This window comes from Microtus oregoni, unplaced genomic scaffold (assembly GCF_018167655.1).
Source record: "Microtus oregoni isolate MIOR12 unplaced genomic scaffold, Mior012 000051F_ref0000332, whole genome shotgun sequence".
In the NCBI taxonomy this organism is placed as follows: domain Eukaryota; kingdom Metazoa; phylum Chordata; class Mammalia; order Rodentia; family Cricetidae; genus Microtus; species Microtus oregoni.
The window spans coordinates 413,747-431,408 of record NW_024543811.1 but is presented as its reverse complement, the minus strand read 5'-3'; positions in this window follow the sequence as shown (position 1 = coordinate 431,408).

The following is a 17,662-nucleotide window of genomic DNA, read 5'->3' as shown; positions in this document are numbered from 1 at the left end:
CGGGGTGCTAGGTGGTCAGTGTTCAGTACTCAGGGTGCTGGGTGCTCAGTGCTCAGGGTGCTGGGTGTTCAGTGCTCAGGTGCTGGGTGCTCAGTGCTCGGGGTGCTGGGTGCTCAGTGCTCAGTACTCAGGGTGCTGGGTGCTCAGTACTCGGGGTGCTAGGTGGTCAGTGCTCAGTACTCAGGGTGCTGGGTGCTCATTGCTCAGGGTGCTGTAAGTTCAGTGTTCAGGGTGCTTGGTTCTCAGTACTCAGGGTGCTCGGTGCTTAGTACTCAGGGTGCTGGGTGCTCAGTAGTCCGGGTGCTGGGTGCTCAGTGCTCGGGGTGCTCGGTGCTCAGTACTCAGTGCTCAGGGTGCTCAGTGCTCAGTGCTCAGGGTACTGGGTGTTCAGTACTCAGGGCGCTGGGTGCTCAGTACTCAGGGGGCTGGGTGCTCAGTACTCGGGGTGCTCGGTGCTCAGTGCTCAGGGTGCTGGGTGCTCAGTACTCAGGGTGCTGGGTGCTCAGTACTCAGGGTGCTGGGTGCTCAGTGCTCAGGGTGCTGGGTACTCAGTGCTCAGGGTGCTCGGTGCTCAGTACTCGGGGTGCTGGGTGCTCATTCTCGGGGTGCTGGGAGCTCAGTGCTCGGGGTGCTGGGTGATCAGTACTCAGGGTGCTGGGTGCTCAGTGCTCAGGGTGCTGGGTGCTCAGTACTCAGGGTGCTGGGTGCTCAGTGCTCAGGGTGCTGGGTGCTCAGTACTCAGGGTGCTTGGTGCTCAGTGCTCAGGGTGCTGGGTGCTCAGTACTCAGGGTGCTGGGAGCTCAGTGCTCAGGGTGATCGGTGCTCAGTACTCAGGGTGCTCAGTACTCAGGGTACTGGGTGCTCAGTGCTCGGGGTGCTGGGAGCTCAGTACTCAGGGTGCTGGGTCCTCAGTGCTCGGAGTGCTGGGTGCTCAGTGCTCAGGGTGATCAGTGCTCAGTACTCAGGGTGATGGGTGCTCAGTGCTCAGGGTGCTGGGTGTTCAGTCCACAGGGTGCTCAGTGCTCAGGGTGCTGGGTGCTCAGTGCTCGGGGTGCTGGGTGCTCAGTGCTCGGGGTGCTGATTGCTCAGTGCTCAGGGTGCTGGGTGCTCAGTGCTCAGTGCTCAGGGTGCTGGTTGCTCAGTACTCAGGGTGCTGGGTGCTCAGTGCTCAGGGTGCTGGGTGCTCAGTACTCAGGCTGTTGGGTGATCAGTGCTCGGGGTGCTGGGTGCTCAGTACTCAGGGTGCTGGGTGCTCAGTGCTCGCGGTGCTGGGTGCTCAGTTCTCAGGGTGCTCGGTGCTCAGTACTCAGGGTGCTGGGTGCTCAGTGCTCGAGGTGCTCAGTACTCAGGGTGCTGTGTGTTCAGTGCTCAGGGTGCTGGGTGCTCAGTACTCAGGGTGCTCGGTGCTTAGTACTCAGGGTGCTGGGTGCTCAGTACTCCGGGTGCTGGGTGCTCAGTGCTCGGGGTGCTCGGTGCTCAGTGCTCAATGTGCTGGGTGCTCAGTACTCAGGGTGCTCATTGCTTAGGGTGCTATGTGCTCAGTACTCAGGGTGCTGGGTGCTCAGTGCTCGGGGTGCTCGGAGCTCAGTACTCAGGGTGCTGGGTGCTCAGTACTCGGGGTGCTCGGTGTTCAGTATTCAGGGTGCTGGGTGCTCAGTGCTCGGGTGCTGGGTGCTCAGTGCTCAGTACTCAGGGTGCTGGGTGCTCAGTGCTCAGGGTGCTGTGTGCTCAGTGCTCAGGGTGCTGGGTGCTCAGTGCTCAGGTGCTGGGTACTCAGTGCTCAGGGTGCTGGGTGCTCAGTACTCAGGGTGCTGGGTGCTCAGTACTCAGGGTGCTGGGTGCTCAGTGCTCGGGGTGCTATGTGCTCAGTGCTCGCGGTGCTGGGTGCTCAGTGCTCGAGGTGCTCAGTACTCAGGGTGCTTTGTATTCAGTGCTCAGGGTGCTGGGTGCTCAGTACTCAGGGTGCTAAATGCTTAGTACTCAGGGTGGTGGCTGCTCAGTACTCCGGGTGCTGGGTGCTCAGTGCTCGGGGTGCTAGGTGCTCAGTGCTCAAGGTGCTGGGTGCTCAGTACTCAGGGTGCTCATTGCTCAGGGTGCTGTATGCTCAGTACTCAGGGTGCTGGGTGCTCAGTGCTCAGGGTGCTCGGTGCTCGGGGCGCTGGGTGCTCAGTGCTCAGGGTGCTCGGAGCTCAGTACTCAGGGTGCTGGGTGCTCAGTGCTCGGGGTGCTCGGTGCTCAGTACGTTGGGTGCTCACTACTCAGGGTGCTGGGTGCTCAGTGCTCAGGGTGCTGGGTGCTCAGTGCTCAGGGTGCTGGGTGCTCAGTGCTCAGGGTGCTGGGTGCTCAGTACTCAGGATGCTGGGTGCTCAGTGCTCAGGGTGCTGGGTGCTCAGTGCTCAGGTTGCTGGGTGCTCAGTACTCAGGGTGCTGGGTGCTCAGTACTCAGGGTGCTGGGTGCTCAGTACTCAGGGTGCTCGGTGCTCAGTACTCAGGGTGCTGGGTGCTCAGTGCTCAGGGTGCTGGGTGCTCAGTCCTCGGTGTGCTGGGTGCTCAGTACTCAGTACTCAGGGTGCTGGGTGCTCAGTGCTCGGGGTGCTCAGTGCTCAGTGCTCAATACTCAGGGTGCTGGGTGCTCAGTGCTCAGGGTGCTGGGTGCTCAGTGCTCAGGGTGCTGGGTGCTCAGTGCTCAGGGTGCTGGGTACTCAGTGCTCAGGGTGCTGGGTGCTCAGTACTCAGGGTGCTCAGTGCTCAGTACTCGGGGTGCTGGGTGCTCAGTGCTCAGGGTGCTCAGTGCTCAGTACTCGGGGTGCTGGGTGCTCAGTGCTCGGGGTGCTGGGTGCTCAGTGCTCGGGGTGCTGGGTGCTCAGTGCTCGGGGTGCTGGGTGCTCAGTACTCGGGGTGCTGGGTGCTCAGTGCTCAGGGTGCTCAGTGCTCAGTACTCAGTGCTCAGGGTGCTCAGTGCTCAGTGCTCAGGGTGCTGGGTGTTCAGTACTCAGGGTGCTGGGTGCTCAGTAGTCAGGGTGCTGGGTGCTCAGTGCTCAGGGTGCTCGGTGCTCGGGGCGCTGGGTGCTCAGTGCTCAGGGTGCTGGGTACTCAGTGCTCAGGGTACTGGGTGCTCAGTACTCAGGGTGCTGGGTGCTCAGTGCTCAGGGTGCTGGGTGCTCAGTGCTCGGGGTGCTGGGTGCTCAGTGCTCGGGGTGCTGGGTGCTCAGTGCTCGGGGTGCTCGGTGCTCAGTACTCAGGGTGCTGGGTGCTCAGTGCTCGAGGTGCTCAGTACTCAGGGTGCTGTATGTTCAGTGTTCAGGGTGCTGGGTGCTCAGTACTCAGGGTGCTCGGTGCTTAGTACTCAGGGTGCTGGGTGCTCAGTACTCCGGGTGCTGGGTGCTCAGTGCTCGGGGTGCTCCGTGCTCAGTACTCAGTGCTCAGGGTGCTCAGTGCTCAGTGCTCAGGGTGCTGGGTGCTCAGTACTCAGGTTGCTGGGTGCTCAGTACTCGGGGTGCTCGGTGCTCAGTGCTCAGGGTGCTGGGTGCTCAGTACTCAGGGTGCTGGGTGCTCAGTGCTCAGGGTGCTGGGTGCTCAGTGCTCAGGGTGCTGGGTACTCAGTGCTCAGGGTGCTGGGTGCTCAGTACTCAGGGTGCTGGGTGCTCAGTGCTCAGGGTGCTGGGTGCTCAGTCCTCGGGGTGCTGGGTCCTCAGTGCTCGGGGTGCTGGGTGCTCAGTGCTCGGGGTGCTCGGTGCTCAGTACTCAGGGTGCTGGGTGCTCAGTGCTCGAGGTGCTCAGTACTCAGGGTGCTGTATGTTCAGTGTTCAGGGTGCTGGGTGCTCAGTACTCAGGGTGCTCGGTGCTTAGTACTCAGGGTGCTGGTTGCTCAGTACTCCGGGTGCTGGGTGCTCAGTGCTCGGGGTGCTCGGTGCTCAGTACTCAGTGCTCAGGGTGCTCAGTGCTCAGTGCACAGGGTGCTGGGTGTTCAGTACTCAGGTTGCTGGGTGCTCAGTACTCGGGGTGCTCGGTGCTCAGTGCTCAGGGTGCTGGGTGCTCAGTACTCAGGGTGCTGGGTGCTCTGTGCTCAGGGTGCTGGGTACTCAGTGCTCAGGGTGCTCGGTGCTCAGTACTCGGGGTGCTGGGTGCTCATTCTTGGGGTGCTGGGTGCTCAGTGCTCGGGGTGCTGGGTGCGCAGTACTCAGGGTGCTGGGTGCTCAGTGCTCAGGGTGCTGGGTGCTCAGAACTCAGGGTGCTGGGTGCTCAGTGCTCAGGGTGCTTGGTGCTCAGTACTCGGGGTGCTGGGTGCGCAGTACTCAGGGTGCTGGGTGCTCAGTGCTCAGGGTGCTGGGTGCTCAGTACTCAGGGTGCTGGGTGCTCAGTGCTCAGGGTGATCGGTGCTCAGTACTCAGGGTGCTGGGTGCTCAGTGCTCAGGTTGCTGGGTGTTCAGTCCACAGGGTGCTCAGTGCTCAGGGTGCTGGGTGCTCAGTGCTCGGGGTGCTGGGTGCTCAGTGCTCGGGGTGCTGGGTGTTCAGTGCTCAGTGCTCAGGGTGCTGGGTGCTCAGTGCTCAGTGCTCAGGGTGCTGGTTGCTCAGTACTCAGGGTGCTGGGTGCTCAGTACTCAGGGTGCTGGGTGCTCAGTGCTCAGGGTGCTGGGTGCTCAGTACTCAGGGTGCTGGGTGATCAGTGCCCGGGCTGCTGGGTGCTCAGTGCTCAGGGTGCTGGGTGCTCAGTGCTCAGGGTGCTGGGTGCTCAGTACTCAGGGTGCTGGGTGCTCAGTGCTCGGGGTGCTCGGTGCTCAGTAGTCAAGGTGCTGGGTGCTCAGTGCTCAGGGTGCTGGGTGCTCAGTGATCAGGGTGCTGGGTGCTCAGTACTCAGGGTGCTCGGTGCTCAGTACTCAGGGTTCTCAGTGCTCAGTACTCAGGGTGCTGGGTACTCAGTGCTCAGGGTGCTGTGTGCTCAGTACTCAGGGTGCTCAGTGCTCAGTACTTAGGGTGCTTGATGCTCAGTACTCAGGGTGCTGGGTGCTCAGTACTCGGCGTGCTGAGTGCTCAGTATTCAGGGTGCTGGGTGCTCAGTACTCATTGTGCTGGGTGCTCAGTAGTCGGGTGCTTGGTGCTCAGTGCTCAGGGTGCTTTGTGCTCAGTGCTCGGGGTGCTGGGTGCTCAGTGCTCAGTACTCAGGGTGCTGGGTGCTCAGTGTTCAGGGTGCTGCGTGCTCAGTGCTCAGTACTCAGGGTCCTGGGTGCTCAGTACTCAGGGTGCTGTGTGCTCAGTGCTCAGGGTGCTGGGTGCTCAGTGCTCAGGGTGTTGGGTGATCAGTGCTCAGGGTGCTGGGTGCTCAGTACTCAGGGTGCTGGGTGCTCAGTGCTCAGGGTGCTGGGTGCTCAGTGCTCAGGGTGCTGGGTGCTCAGTACTCAGGGTGTTGGGTGCTCAGTACTCGGGGTACTGGGTGCTCAGTACTCAGGGTGCTGGGTGCTCAGTACTCAGGGTGCTGGGTGCTCAGTACTCGGGTGCTGGGTGCTCAGTGCTCAGGGTGCTGGTTGCTCAGTGCTCGGGGTGCTGGGTGCTCAGTGCTCAGTACTCAGGGTGCTGGGTGCTCAGTACTCGGGGTGCTAGGTGGTCAGTGCTCAGTACTCAGGGTGCTGGGTGCTCAGTGCTCAGGGTGCTGGGTGCTCAGTGCTCACGGTGCTGGGTGCTCAGTGCTCGGGGTGCTGGGTGCTCAGTGCTCAGTACTCAGGGTGCTGGGTGCTCAGTACTCGGGGTGCTAGGTGGTCAGTGCTCAGTACTCAGGGTGCTGGGTGCTCATTGCTCAGGGTGCTGTATGTTCAGTGTTCAGGGTGCTTGGTGCTCAGTACTCAGGGTGCTCGGTGCTTAGTACTCAGGGTGCTGGGTGCTCAGTACTCCGGGTGCTGGGTGCTCAGTGCTCGGGGTGCTCGGTGCTCAGTACTCAGTGCTCAGGGTGCTCAGTGCTCAGTGCTCAGGGTGCTGGGTGTTCAGTACTCAGGGTGCTGGGTGCTCAGTACTCAGGGGGCTGGGTGCTCAGTACTCGGGGTGCTCGGTGCTCAGTGCTCAGGGTGCTGGGTGCTCAGTACTCAGGGTGCTGGGTGCTCAGTGCTCATGGTGCTGGGTACTCAGTGCTCAGGGTGCTCGGTGCTCAGTACTCGGGGTGCTGGGTGCTCATTCTCGGGGTGCTGGGAGCTCAGTGCTCGGGGTGCTGGGTGATCAGTACTCAGGGTGCTGGGTGCTCAGTGCTCAGGGTGCTGGGTGCTCAGTACTCAGGGTGCTGGGTGCTCAGTGCTCAGGGTGCTGGGTGCTCAGTACTCAGGGTGCTTGGTGCTCAGTGCTCAGGGTGCTGGGTGCTCAGTACTCAGGGTGCTGGGAGCTCAGTGCTCAGGGTGATCGGTGCTCAGTACTCAGGGTGCTCAGTACTCAGGGTACTGGGTGCTCAGTGCTCAGGGTGCTGGGAGCTCAGTACTCAGGGTGCTGGGTGCTCAGTACTCAGGGTGCTGGGTGCTCAGTGCTCAGGGTGATCAGTGCTCAGTACTCAGGGTGCTGGGTGCTCAGTGCTCAGGGTGCTGGGTGTTCAGTCCACAGGGTGCTCAGTGCTCAGGGTGCTGGGTGCACAGTGCTCGGGTTGCTGGGTGCTCAGTGCTCGGGGTGCTGATTGCTCAGTGCTCAGGGTGCTGGGTGCTCAGTGCTCAGTGCTCAGGGTGCTGTGTGCTCAGTGCTCAGGGTGCTGGGTGCTCAGTGCTCAGGGTGCTGGGTGCTCAGTGCTCAGGGTGCTGGGTGCTCAGTACTCAGGGTGCTGGGTGCTCAGTGCTCAGGGTGCTGGGTGCTCAGTGCTCAGGGTGCTGGGTGCTCAGTACTCAGGGTGTTGGGTGCTCAGTACTCGGGGTACTGGGTGCTCAGTACTCAGGGTGCTGGGTGCTCAGTACTCAGGGTGCTGGGTGCTCAGTACTCGGGTGCTGGGTGCTCAGTGCTCAGGGTGCTGGGTGCTCAGTGCTCGGGGTGCTGGGTGCTCAGTGCTCAGTACTCAGGGTGCTGGGTGCTCAGTACTCGGGGTGCTAGGTGGTCAGTGTTCAGTACTCAGGGTGCTGGGTGCTCAGTGCTCAGGGTGCTGGGTGCTCAGTGCTCAGGTGCTGGGTGCTCAGTGCTCGGGGTGCTGGGTGCTCAGTGCTCAGTACTCAGGGTGCTGGGTGCTCAGTACTCGGGGTGCTAGGTGGTCAGTGCTCAGTACTCAGGGTGCTGGGTGCTCATTGCTCAGGGTGCTGTATGTTCAGTGTTCAGGGTGCTTGGTTCTCAGTACTCAGGGTGCTCGGTGCTTAGTACTCAGGGTGCTGGGTGCTCAGTAGTCCGGGTGCTGGGTGCTCAGTGCTCGGGGTGCTCGGTGCTCAGTACTCAGTGCTCAGGGTGCTCAGTGCTCAGTGCTCAGGGTACTGGGTGTTCAGTACTCAGGGCGCTGGGTGCTCAGTACTCAGGGGGCTGGGTGCTCAGTACTCGGGGTGCTCGGTGCTCAGTGCTCAGGGTGCTGGGTGCTCAGTACTCAGGGTGCTGGGTGCTCAGTACTCAGGGTGCTGGGTGCTCAGTGCTCAGGGTGCTGGGTACTCAGTGCTCAGGGTGCTCGGTGCTCAGTACTCGGGGTGCTGGGTGCTCATTCTCGGGGTGCTGGGAGCTCAGTGCTCGGGGTGCTGGGTGATCAGTACTCAGGGTGCTGGGTGCTCAGTGCTCAGGGTGCTGGGTGCTCAGTACTCAGGGTGCTGGGTGCTCAGTGCTCAGGGTGCTGGGTGCTCAGTACTCAGGGTGCTTGGTGCTCAGTGCTCAGGGTGCTGGGTGCTCAGTACTCAGGGTGCTGGGAGCTCAGTGCTCAGGGTGATCGGTGCTCAGTACTCAGGGTGCTCAGTACTCAGGGTACTGGGTGCTCAGTGCTCGGGGTGCTGGGAGCTCAGTACTCAGGGTGCTGGGTCCTCAGTGCTCGGAGTGCTGGGTGCTCAGTGCTCAGGGTGATCAGTGCTCAGTACTCAGGGTGATGGGTGCTCAGTGCTCAGGGTGCTGGGTGTTCAGTCCACAGGGTGCTCAGTGCTCAGGGTGCTGGGTGCTCAGTGCTCGGGGTGCTGGGTGCTCAGTGCTCGGGGTGCTGATTGCTCAGTGCTCAGGGTGCTGGGTGCTCAGTGCTCAGTGCTCAGGGTGCTGGTTGCTCAGTACTCAGGGTGCTGGGTGCTCAGTGCTCAGGGTGCTGGGTGCTCAGTACTCAGGCTGTTGGGTGATCAGTGCTCGGGGTGCTGGGTGCTCAGTACTCAGGGTGCTGGGTGCTCAGTGCTCGCGGTGCTGGGTGCTCAGTTCTCAGGGTGCTCGGTGCTCAGTACTCAGGGTGCTGGGTGCTCAGTGCTCGAGGTGCTCAGTACTCAGGGTGCTGTGTGTTCAGTGCTCAGGGTGCTGGGTGCTCAGTACTCAGGGTGCTCGGTGCTTAGTACTCAGGGTGCTGGGTGCTCAGTACTCCGGGTGCTGGGTGCTCAGTGCTCGGGGTGCTCGGTGCTCAGTGCTCAATGTGCTGGGTGCTCAGTACTCAGGGTGCTCATTGCTTAGGGTGCTATGTGCTCAGTACTCAGGGTGCTGGGTGCTCAGTGCTCGGGGTGCTCGGAGCTCAGTACTCAGGGTGCTGGGTGCTCAGTACTCGGGGTGCTCGGTGTTCAGTATTCAGGGTGCTGGGTGCTCAGTGCTCGGGTGCTGGGTGCTCAGTGCTCAGTACTCAGGGTGCTGGGTGCTCAGTGCTCAGGGTGCTGTGTGCTCAGTGCTCAGGGTGCTGGGTGCTCAGTGCTCAGGTGCTGGGTACTCAGTGCTCAGGGTGCTGGGTGCTCAGTACTCAGGGTGCTGGGTGCTCAGTACTCAGGGTGCTGGGTGCTCAGTGCTCGGGGTGCTATGTGCTCAGTGCTCGCGGTGCTGGGTGCTCAGTGCTCGAGGTGCTCAGTACTCAGGGTGCTTTGTATTCAGTGCTCAGTGTGCTGGGTGCTCAGTACTCAGGGTGCTAAATGCTTAGTACTCAGGGTGGTGGCTGCTCAGTACTCCGGGTGCTGGGTGCTCAGTGCTCGGGGTGCTAGGTGCTCAGTGCTCAAGGTGCTGGGTGCTCAGTACTCAGGGTGCTCATTGCTCAGGGTGCTGTATGCTCAGTACTCAGGGTGCTGGGTGCTCAGTGCTCAGGGTGCTCGGTGCTCGGGGCGCTGGGTGCTCAGTGCTCAGGGTGCTCGGAGCTCAGTACTCAGGGTGCTGGGTGCTCAGTGCTCGGGGTGCTCGGTGCTCAGTACGTTGGGTGCTCACTACTCAGGGTGCTGGGTGCTCAGTGCTCAGGGTGCTGGGTGCTCAGTGCTCAGGGTGCTGGGTGCTCAGTGCTCAGGGTGCTGGGTGCTCAGTACTCAGGATGCTGGGTGCTCAGTGCTCAGGGTGCTGGGTGCTCAGTGCTCAGGTTGCTGGGTGCTCAGTACTCAGGGTGCTGGGTGCTCAGTACTCAGGGTGCTGGGTGCTCAGTACTCAGGGTGCTCGGTGCTCAGTACTCAGGGTGCTGGGTGCTCAGTGCTCAGGGTGCTGGGTGCTCAGTCCTCGGTGTGCTGGGTGCTCAGTACTCAGTACTCAGGGTGCTGGGTGCTCAGTGCTCGGGGTGCTCGGTGCTCAGTGCTCAATACTCAGGGTGCTGGGTGCTCAGTGCTCAGGGTGCTGGGTGCTCAGTGCTCAGGGTGCTGGGTGCTCAGTGCTCAGGGTGCTGGGTACTCAGTGCTCAGGGTGCTGGGTGCTCAGTACTCAGGGTGCTCAGTGCTCAGTACTCGGGGTGCTGGGTGCTCAGTGCTCAGGGTGCTCAGTGCTCAGTACTCGGGGTGCTGGGTGCTCAGTGCTCGGGGTGCTGGGTGCTCAGTGCTCGGGGTGCTGGGTGCTCAGTGCTCGGGGTGCTGGGTGCTCAGTACTCGGGGTGCTGCGTGCTCAGTGCTCAGGGTGCTCAGTGCTCAGTACTCAGTGCTCAGGGTGCTCAGTGCTCAGTGCTCAGGGTGCTGGGTGTTCAGTACTCAGGGTGCTGGGTGCTCAGTAGTCAGGGTGCTGGGTGCTCAGTGCTCAGGGTGCTCGGTGCTCGGGGCGCTGGGTGCTCAGTGCTCAGGGTGCTGGGTACTCAGTGCTCAGGGTGCTGGGTGCTCAGTAGTCAGGGTGCTGGGTGCTCAGTGCTCAGGGTGCTCGGTGCTCGGGGTGCTGGGTGCTCAGTGCTCGGGGTGCTGGGTGCTCAGTGCTCGGGGTGCTCGGTGCTCAGTACTCAGGGTGCTGGGTGCTCAGTGCTCGAGGTGCTCAGTACTCAGGGTGCTGTATGTTCAGTGTTCAGGGTGCTGGGTGCTCAGTACTCAGGGTGCTCGGTGCTTAGTACTCAGGGTGCTGGGTGCTCAGTACTCCGGGTGCTGGGTGCTCAGTGCTCGGGGTGCTCCGTGCTCAGTACTCAGTGCTCAGGGTGCTCAGTGCTCAGTGCTCAGGGTGCTGGGTGTTCAGGACTCAGGGTGCTGGGTGCTCAGTACTCAGGTTGCTGGGTGCTCAGTACTCGGGGTGCTCGGTGCTCAGTGCTCAGGGTGCTGGGTGCTCAGTACTCAGGGTGCTGGGTGCTCAGTACTCAGGGTGCTGGGTGCTCAGTGCTCAGGGTGCTTGGTACTCAGTGCTCAGGGTGCTCTTTGCTCAGTACTCGGGGTGCTGGGTGCTCATTCTTGGGGTGCTGGGTGCTCAGTGCTCGGGGTGCTGGGTGCACAGTACTCATGGTGCTGGGTGCTCAGTGCTCAGGGTGCTGGGTGCTCAGTACTCAGGGTGCTGGGTGCTCAGTGCTCAGGGTGCTGGGTACTCAGTACTCGGGGTGCTGGGAGCTCAGTACTCAGGGTGCTGGGTGCTCAGTGCTCGGGGTGCTGGGTGCTCAGTGCTCAGGGTGATCGGTGTTCAGTACTCAGGGTGCTGGGTGCTCAGTGCTCAGGGTGCTGGGTGTTCAGACCACAGGGTGCTCAGTGCTCAGGGTGCTGGGTGATCAGTGCTTGGGGTGCTGGGTGCTCAGTGCTCGGGGTGCTGGGTGTTCAGTGCTCAGTGCTCAGGGTGCTGGGTGCTCAGTGCTCAGTGCTCAGGGTGCTGGTTGCTCATTACTCAGGGTGCTGGGTGCTCAGTACTCAGGGTGCTGGGTGCTCAGTGCTCAGGGTGCTGGGTGCTCAGTACTCAGGGTGCTGGGTGATCAGTGCTCGGGCTGCTGGGTGCTCAGTGCTCAGGGTGCTGGGTGCTCAGTGCTCAGGGTGCTGGGTGCTCAGTACTCAGGGTGCTGGGTGCTCAGTGCTCGGGGTGCTCGGTGCTCAGTACTCAAGGTGCTGGGTGCTCAGTGCTCAGGGTGCTGGGTGCTCAGTGATCAGGGTGCTGGGTGCTCAGTACTCAGGGTGCTCCGTGCTCAGTAATCAGGGTTCTCAGTGCTCAGTACTCAGGGTGCTGGGTACTCAGCGCTCAGGGTGCTGTGTGCTCAGTACTCAGGGTGCTCAGTGCTCAGTACTTAGGGTGCTTGGTGCTCAGTACTCAGGGTGCTCAGTGCTCAGTACTCGGTGTGCTGGGTGCTCAGTGTTCAGGGTGCTCAGTGCTCAGTGCTCGGGGTGCTGGGTGCTCAGTGCTCAGGGCGCTGGGTGCTCAGTGCTCAGGGCGCTGGGTGCTCAGTGCTCGGCGTGCTGGGTGCTCAGTACTCGGGGTGCTGGGTGCTCAGTGCTCAGGTTGCTCAGTGCTCAGTACTCAGTGCTCAGGGTGCTCAGTGCTCAGTGCTCAGGGTGCTGGGTGTTCAGTACTCAGGGTGCTGGGTGCTCAGTACTCAGGGTGCTGGGTGCTCAGTGCTCAGGGTGCTGGGTGCTCAGTGCTCGGGGCGTTGGGTGCTCAGTGCTCGGGGTGCTCGGAGCTCAGTACTCAGGGTGCTGGGTGCTCAGTGCTCGGGGTGATCGGTGCTCAGTACTCAGGGTGCTGGGTGCTCAGTGCTCGGGGTGCTCGGTGCTCAGTACGTTGGGTGCTCACTACTCAGGGTGCTGCGTGCTCAGTGCTCAGGGTGCTGGGTGCTCAGTGCTCAGGGTGCTGGGTGCTCAGTGCTCAGGGTGCTGGGTGCTCAGTGCTCAGGGTGCTCGGTGCTCAGTACTCAGGGTGCTGGGTGCTCATTCTCGGGGTGCTGGGAGCTCAGTGCTCGGGGTGCTGGGTGATCAGTACTCAGGGTGCTGGGTGCTCAGTGCTCAGGGTGCTGGGTGCTCAGTACTCAGGGTGCTGGGTGCTCAGTGCTCAGGGTGCTGGGTGCTCAGTACTCAGGGTGCTGGGTGCTCAGTGCTCAGGTTGCTGGGTGCTCAGTACTCAGGGTGCTGGGAGCTCAGTGCTCAGGGTGATCGGTGCTCAGTACTCAGGGTGCTCAGTACTCAGGGTACTGGGTGCTCAGTGCTCGGGGTGTTGGGAGCTCAGTACTCAGGGTGCTGGGTGTTCAGTGCTCGGGGTGCTGGGTGCTCAGTGCTCAGGGTGATCAGTGCTCAGTACTCAGGGTGCTGGGTGCTCAGTGCTCAGGGTGCTGGGTGCTCAGTGCTCGGGGTGCTGGGTGCTCAGTGCTCGGCGTGCTGGGTGCTCAGTGCTCAGGGTGCTGGGTGCTCAGTGCTCAGTGCTCAGGGTGCTGGTTGCTCAGTACTCAGGGTGCTGGGTGCTCAGTACTCAGGGTGCTGGGTGCTCAGTGCTCAGGGTGCTGGGTGCTCAGTACTCAGGGTGCTGGGTGATCAGTGCTCGGGTGCTGGGTGCTCAGTACTCAGGGTGCTGGGTGCTCAGTGCTCGCGGTGCTGGGTGCTCCGTTCTCGGGGTGCTCGGTGCTCAGTACTCAGGGTGCTGGGTGCTCAGTGCTCGCGGTGCTCAGTACTCAGGGTGCTGTGTGTTCAGTGCTCAGGGTGCTGGGTGCTCAGTACTCAGGGTGCTCGGTGCTTAGTACTCAGGTTGCTGGGTGCTCAGTACTCCGGGTGCTGGGTGCTCAGTGCTCGGGGTGCTCGGTGCTCAGTGCTCAAGGTGCTGGGTGCTCAGTACTCAGGGTGCTCATTGCTTAGGGTGCTATGTGCTCAGTACTCAGGGTGCTGGGTGCTCAGTGCTCGGGGTGCTCGGAGCTCAGTACTCAGGGTGCTGGGTGCTCAGTACTCGGGGTGCTCGGTGCTCAGTACTCAGGGTGCTGGGTGCTCAGTGCTCGGGTGCTGGGTGCTCAGTGCTCAGTACTCAGGGTGCTGGGTGCTCAGTGCTCAGGGTGCTGTGTGCTCAGTGCTCAGGGTGCTGGGTGCTCAGTGCTCAGGTGCTGGGTACTCAGTGCTCAGGGTGCTGGGTGCTCAGTGCTCGGGGTGCTATGTGCTCAGTGCTCGCGGTGCTGGGTGCTCAGTGCTCGAGGTGCTCAGTACTCAGGGTGCTTTGTATTCAGTGCTCAGGGTGCTGGGTGCTCAGTACTCAGGGTGCTAGGTGCTTAGTACTCAGGGTGCTGGGTGCTCAGTTCTCCGGGTGCTGGGTGCTCAGTGCTCGGGGTGCTGGGTGCTCAGTACTCAGGGTGCTCATTGCTCAGGGTGCTGTATGCTCAGTACTCAGGGTGCTGGGTGCTCAGTGCTCAGGGTGCTCGGTGCTCGGGGCGCTGGGTGCTCAGTGCTCAGGGTGCTCGGAGCTCAGTACTCAGGTTGCTGGGTGCTCAGTGCTCGGGGTGCTCGGTGCTCAGTACGTTGGGTGCTCACTACTCAGGGTGCTGGGTGCTCAGTGCTCAGGGTGCTGGGTGCTCAGTGCTCAGGGTGCTGGGTGCTCAGTGCTCAGGGTGCTGGGTGCTCAGTACTCAGGATGCTGGGTGCTCAGTGCTCAGGGTGCTGGGTGCTCAGTGCTCAGGTTGCTGGGTGCTCAGTACTCAGGGTGCTGGGTGCTCAGTACTCAGGGTGCTGGGTGCTCAGTACTCAGGGTGCTCGGTGCTCAGTACTCAGGGTGCTGGGTGCTCAGTGTTCAGGGTGCTGGGTGCTCAGTGCTCGGTGTGCTGGGTGCTCAGTGCTCAGTACTCAGGGTGCTGGGTGCTCATTGCTCGGGGTGCTCGGTGCTCAGTGCTCAATACTCAGGGTGCTGGGTGCTCAGTGCTCAGGGTGCTGGGTGCTCAGTGCTCAGGGTGCTGGGTGCTCAGTGCTCAGGGTGCTGGGTACTCAGTGCTCAGGGTGCTGGGTGCTCAGTACTCAGGGTGCTCAGTGCTCAGTACTCGGGGTGCTGGGTGCTCAGTGCTCAGGGTGCTGGGTGCTCAGTACTCAGGGTGCTCAGTGCTCAGTACTCGGGGTGCTGGGTGCTCAGTGCTCGGGGTGCTGGGTGCTCAGTGCTCGGGGTGCTGGGTGCTCAGTGCTCGGGGTGCTGGGTGCTCAGTACTCGGGGTGCTGGGTGCTCAGTGCTCAGGGTGCTCAGTGCTCAGTACTCAGTGCTCAGGGTGCTCAGTGCTCAGTGCTCAGGATGCTGGGTGTTCAGTACTCAGGGTGCTGGGTGCTCAGTAGTCAGGGTGCTGGGTGCTCAGTGCTCAGGGTGCTCGGTGCTCGGGGCGCTGGGTGCTCAGTGCTCAGGGTGCTGGGTACTCAGTGCTCAGGGTACAGGGTGCTCAGTACTGAGGGTGCTGGGTGCTCAGTGCTCAGGGTGCTGGGTGCTCAGTGCTCGGGGTGCTGGGTGCTCAGTGCTCGGGGTGCTGAGTGCTCAGTGCTCGGGGTGCTCGGTGCTCAGTACTCAGGGTGCTGGGTGCTCAGTGCTCGAGGTGCTCAGTACTCAGGGTGCTGTATGTTCAGTGTTCAGGGTGCTGGGTGCTCAGTACTCAGGGTGCTCGGTGCTTAGTACTCAGGGTGCTGGGTGCTCAGTACTCCGGGTGCTGGGTGCTCAGTGCTCGGGGTGCTCCGTGCTCAGTACTCAGTGCTCAGGGTGCTCAGTGCTCAGTACTCAGGGTGCTGGGTGTTCAGTACTCAGGGTGCTGGGTGCTCAGTACTCAGGTTGCTGGGTGCTCAGTACTCGGGGTGCTCGGTGCTCAGTGCTCTGGGTGCTGGGTGCTCAGTACTCAGGGTGCTGGGTGCTCAGTACTCAGGGTGCTGAGTGCTCAGTGCTCAGGGTGCTTGGTACTCAGTGCTCAGGGTGCTCGGTGCTCAGTACTCGGGGTGCTGGGTGCTCATTCTTGGGGTGCTGGTTGCTCAGTGCTCGGGGTGCTGGGTGCGCAGTACTCATGGTGCTGGGTGCTCAGTGCTCAGGGTGCTGGGTGCTCAGTACTCAGGGTGCTGGGTGCTCAGTGCTCAGGGTGCTGGGTGCTCAGTACTCGGGGTGCTGGGAGCTCAGTACTCAGGGTGCTGGGTGCTCAGTGCTCGGGGTGCTGGGTGCTCAGTGCTCAGGGTGATCGGTGCTCAGTACTCAGGGTGCTGGGTGCTCAGTGCTCAGGGTGCTGGGTGTTCAGTCCACAGGGTGCTCAGTGCTCAGGGTGCTGGGTGCTCAGTGCTCGGGGTGCTGGGTGCTCAGTGCTCGGGGTGCTGGGTGTTCAGTGCTCAGTGCTCAGGGTGCTGGGTGCTCAGTGCTCAGTGCTCAGGGTGCTGGTTGCTCAGTACTCAGGGTGCTGGGTGCTCAGTACTCAGGGTGCTGGGTGCTCAGTGCTCAGGGTGCTGGGTGCTCAGTACTCAGGGTGCTGATTGATCAGTGCTCGGGCTGCTGGGTGCTCAGTGCTCAGGGTGCTGGGTGCTCAGTGCTCAGGGTGCTGGGTGCTCAGTACTCAGGGTGCTGGGTGCTCAGTGCTCGGGGTGCTCGGTGCTCAGTACTCAAGGTGCTGGGTGCTCAGTGCTCAGGGTGCTGGGTGCTCAGTGATCAGGGTGCTGGGTGCTCAGTACTCAGGGTGCTCCGTGCTCAGTAATCAGGGTTCTCAGTGCTCAGTACTCAGGGTGCTGGGTACTCAGTGCTCAGGGTGCTGTGTGCTCAGTACTCAGGGTGCTCAGTGCTCAGTACTTAGGGTGCTTGGTGCTCAGTACTCAGGGTGCTCAGTGCTCAGTACTCGGTGTGCTGGGTGCTCAGTGCTCAGTGCTCAGTGCTCGGGGTGCTGGGTGCTCAGTGCTCAGGGCGCTGGGTGCTCAGTGCTCGGCGTGCTGGGTGCTCAGTACTCGGGGTGCTGGGTGCTCAGTGCTCAGGTTGCTCAGTGCTCAGTACTCAGTGCTCAGGGTGCTCATTGCTCAGTGCTCAGGGTGCTGGGTGTTCAGTACTCAGGGTGCTGGGTGCTCAGTACTCAGGGTGCTGGGTGCTCAGTGCTCAGGGTGCTGGGTGCTCAGTGCTCGGGGCGCTGGGTGCTCAGTGCTCGGGGTGCTCGGAGCTCAGTACTCAGGGTGCTGTGTGCTCAGTGCTCGGGGTGATCGGTGCTCAGTACTCAGGGTGCTGGGTGCTCAGTGCTCGGGGTGCTCGGTGCTCAGTACGTTGGGTGCTCACTACTCAGGGTGCTGCGTGCTCAGTGCTCAGGGTGCTGGGTGCTCAGTGCTCAGGGTGCTGGGTGCTCAGTGCTCAGGGTGCTGGGTGCTCAGTACTCAGGGTGCTGGGTGCTCAGTACTCAGGGTGCTGGGTGCTCAGTACTCGGGTGCTGGGTGCTCAGTGCTCAGGGTGCTGGGTGATCAGTGATCAGGGTGCTGGGTGCTCAGTGCTCGGGGTGCTCGGTGCTCAGTGCTCGGGGTGCTCGGTGCTCAGGGTTCTGGGTGCTCAGTGCTCAGGGTGCTCGGTGCTCAGTACGTTGGGTGCTCACTACTCAGGGTTCTGGGTGCTCAGTGATCAGGGTGCTGGGTGCACAGTACTCAGGGTGCTGGGTGCTCAGTGCTCGGGGTGCTGGGTGCTCAGTGCTCAGGGTGCTGGGTGCTCAGTACTCAGGGTGCTGGGTGCTCAGTACTCGGGGTGCTGAGTGCTCAGTATTCAGGGTGCTGGGTGCTCAGTACTCATTGTGCTGGGTGCTCAGAACTCGGGTGATGGGTGCTCAGTGCTCAGGGTGCTGGGTGCTCAGTACTCGGGTGCTGGGTGCTCAGTACTCAGGGTGCTGGGTGCTCAGTGCTCAGGGTGCTGGGTGCTGGGTGCTCAGTACTCAGGGTCCTGGGTGCTCAGTACTCAGGGTGCTGCGTGCTCAGTGCTCAGTACTCAGGGTCCTGGGTACTCAGTGCTCAGGGTGCTGGGTGCTCAGTGCTCAGGGTGCTGGGTGCTCAGTACTCAGGGTGCTGGGTGCTCAGTGCTCAGGGTGCTGGGTGCTCAGTACTCAGGGTGCTGGGTGCTCAGTACTCAGGGTGTTGGGTGCTCAGTACTCGGGGTACTGGGTGCTCAGTACTCAGGGTGCTGGGTGCTCAGTACTCAGGGTGCTGGGTGCTCAGTACTCAGGGTGCTGGGTGCTCAGTACTCGGGTGCTGGGTGCTCAGTACTCAGGGTGCTGGGTGCTCAGTGCTCGGGGTGCTGGGTGCTCAGGGTGCTGGGTGCTCAGTACTAGGGGTGCTAGGTGGTCAGTGCTCAGTACACAGGGTGCTGGGTGCTCAGTACTCGGGGTGCTAGGTGGTCAGTGCTCAGTACACAGGGTGCTAGGTGCTCAGTGCTCAGGGTGCTGGGTACTCAGTGCTCAGGGTACTGGGTGCTCAGTACTCAGGGTGCTGGGTGCTCAGTGCTCATG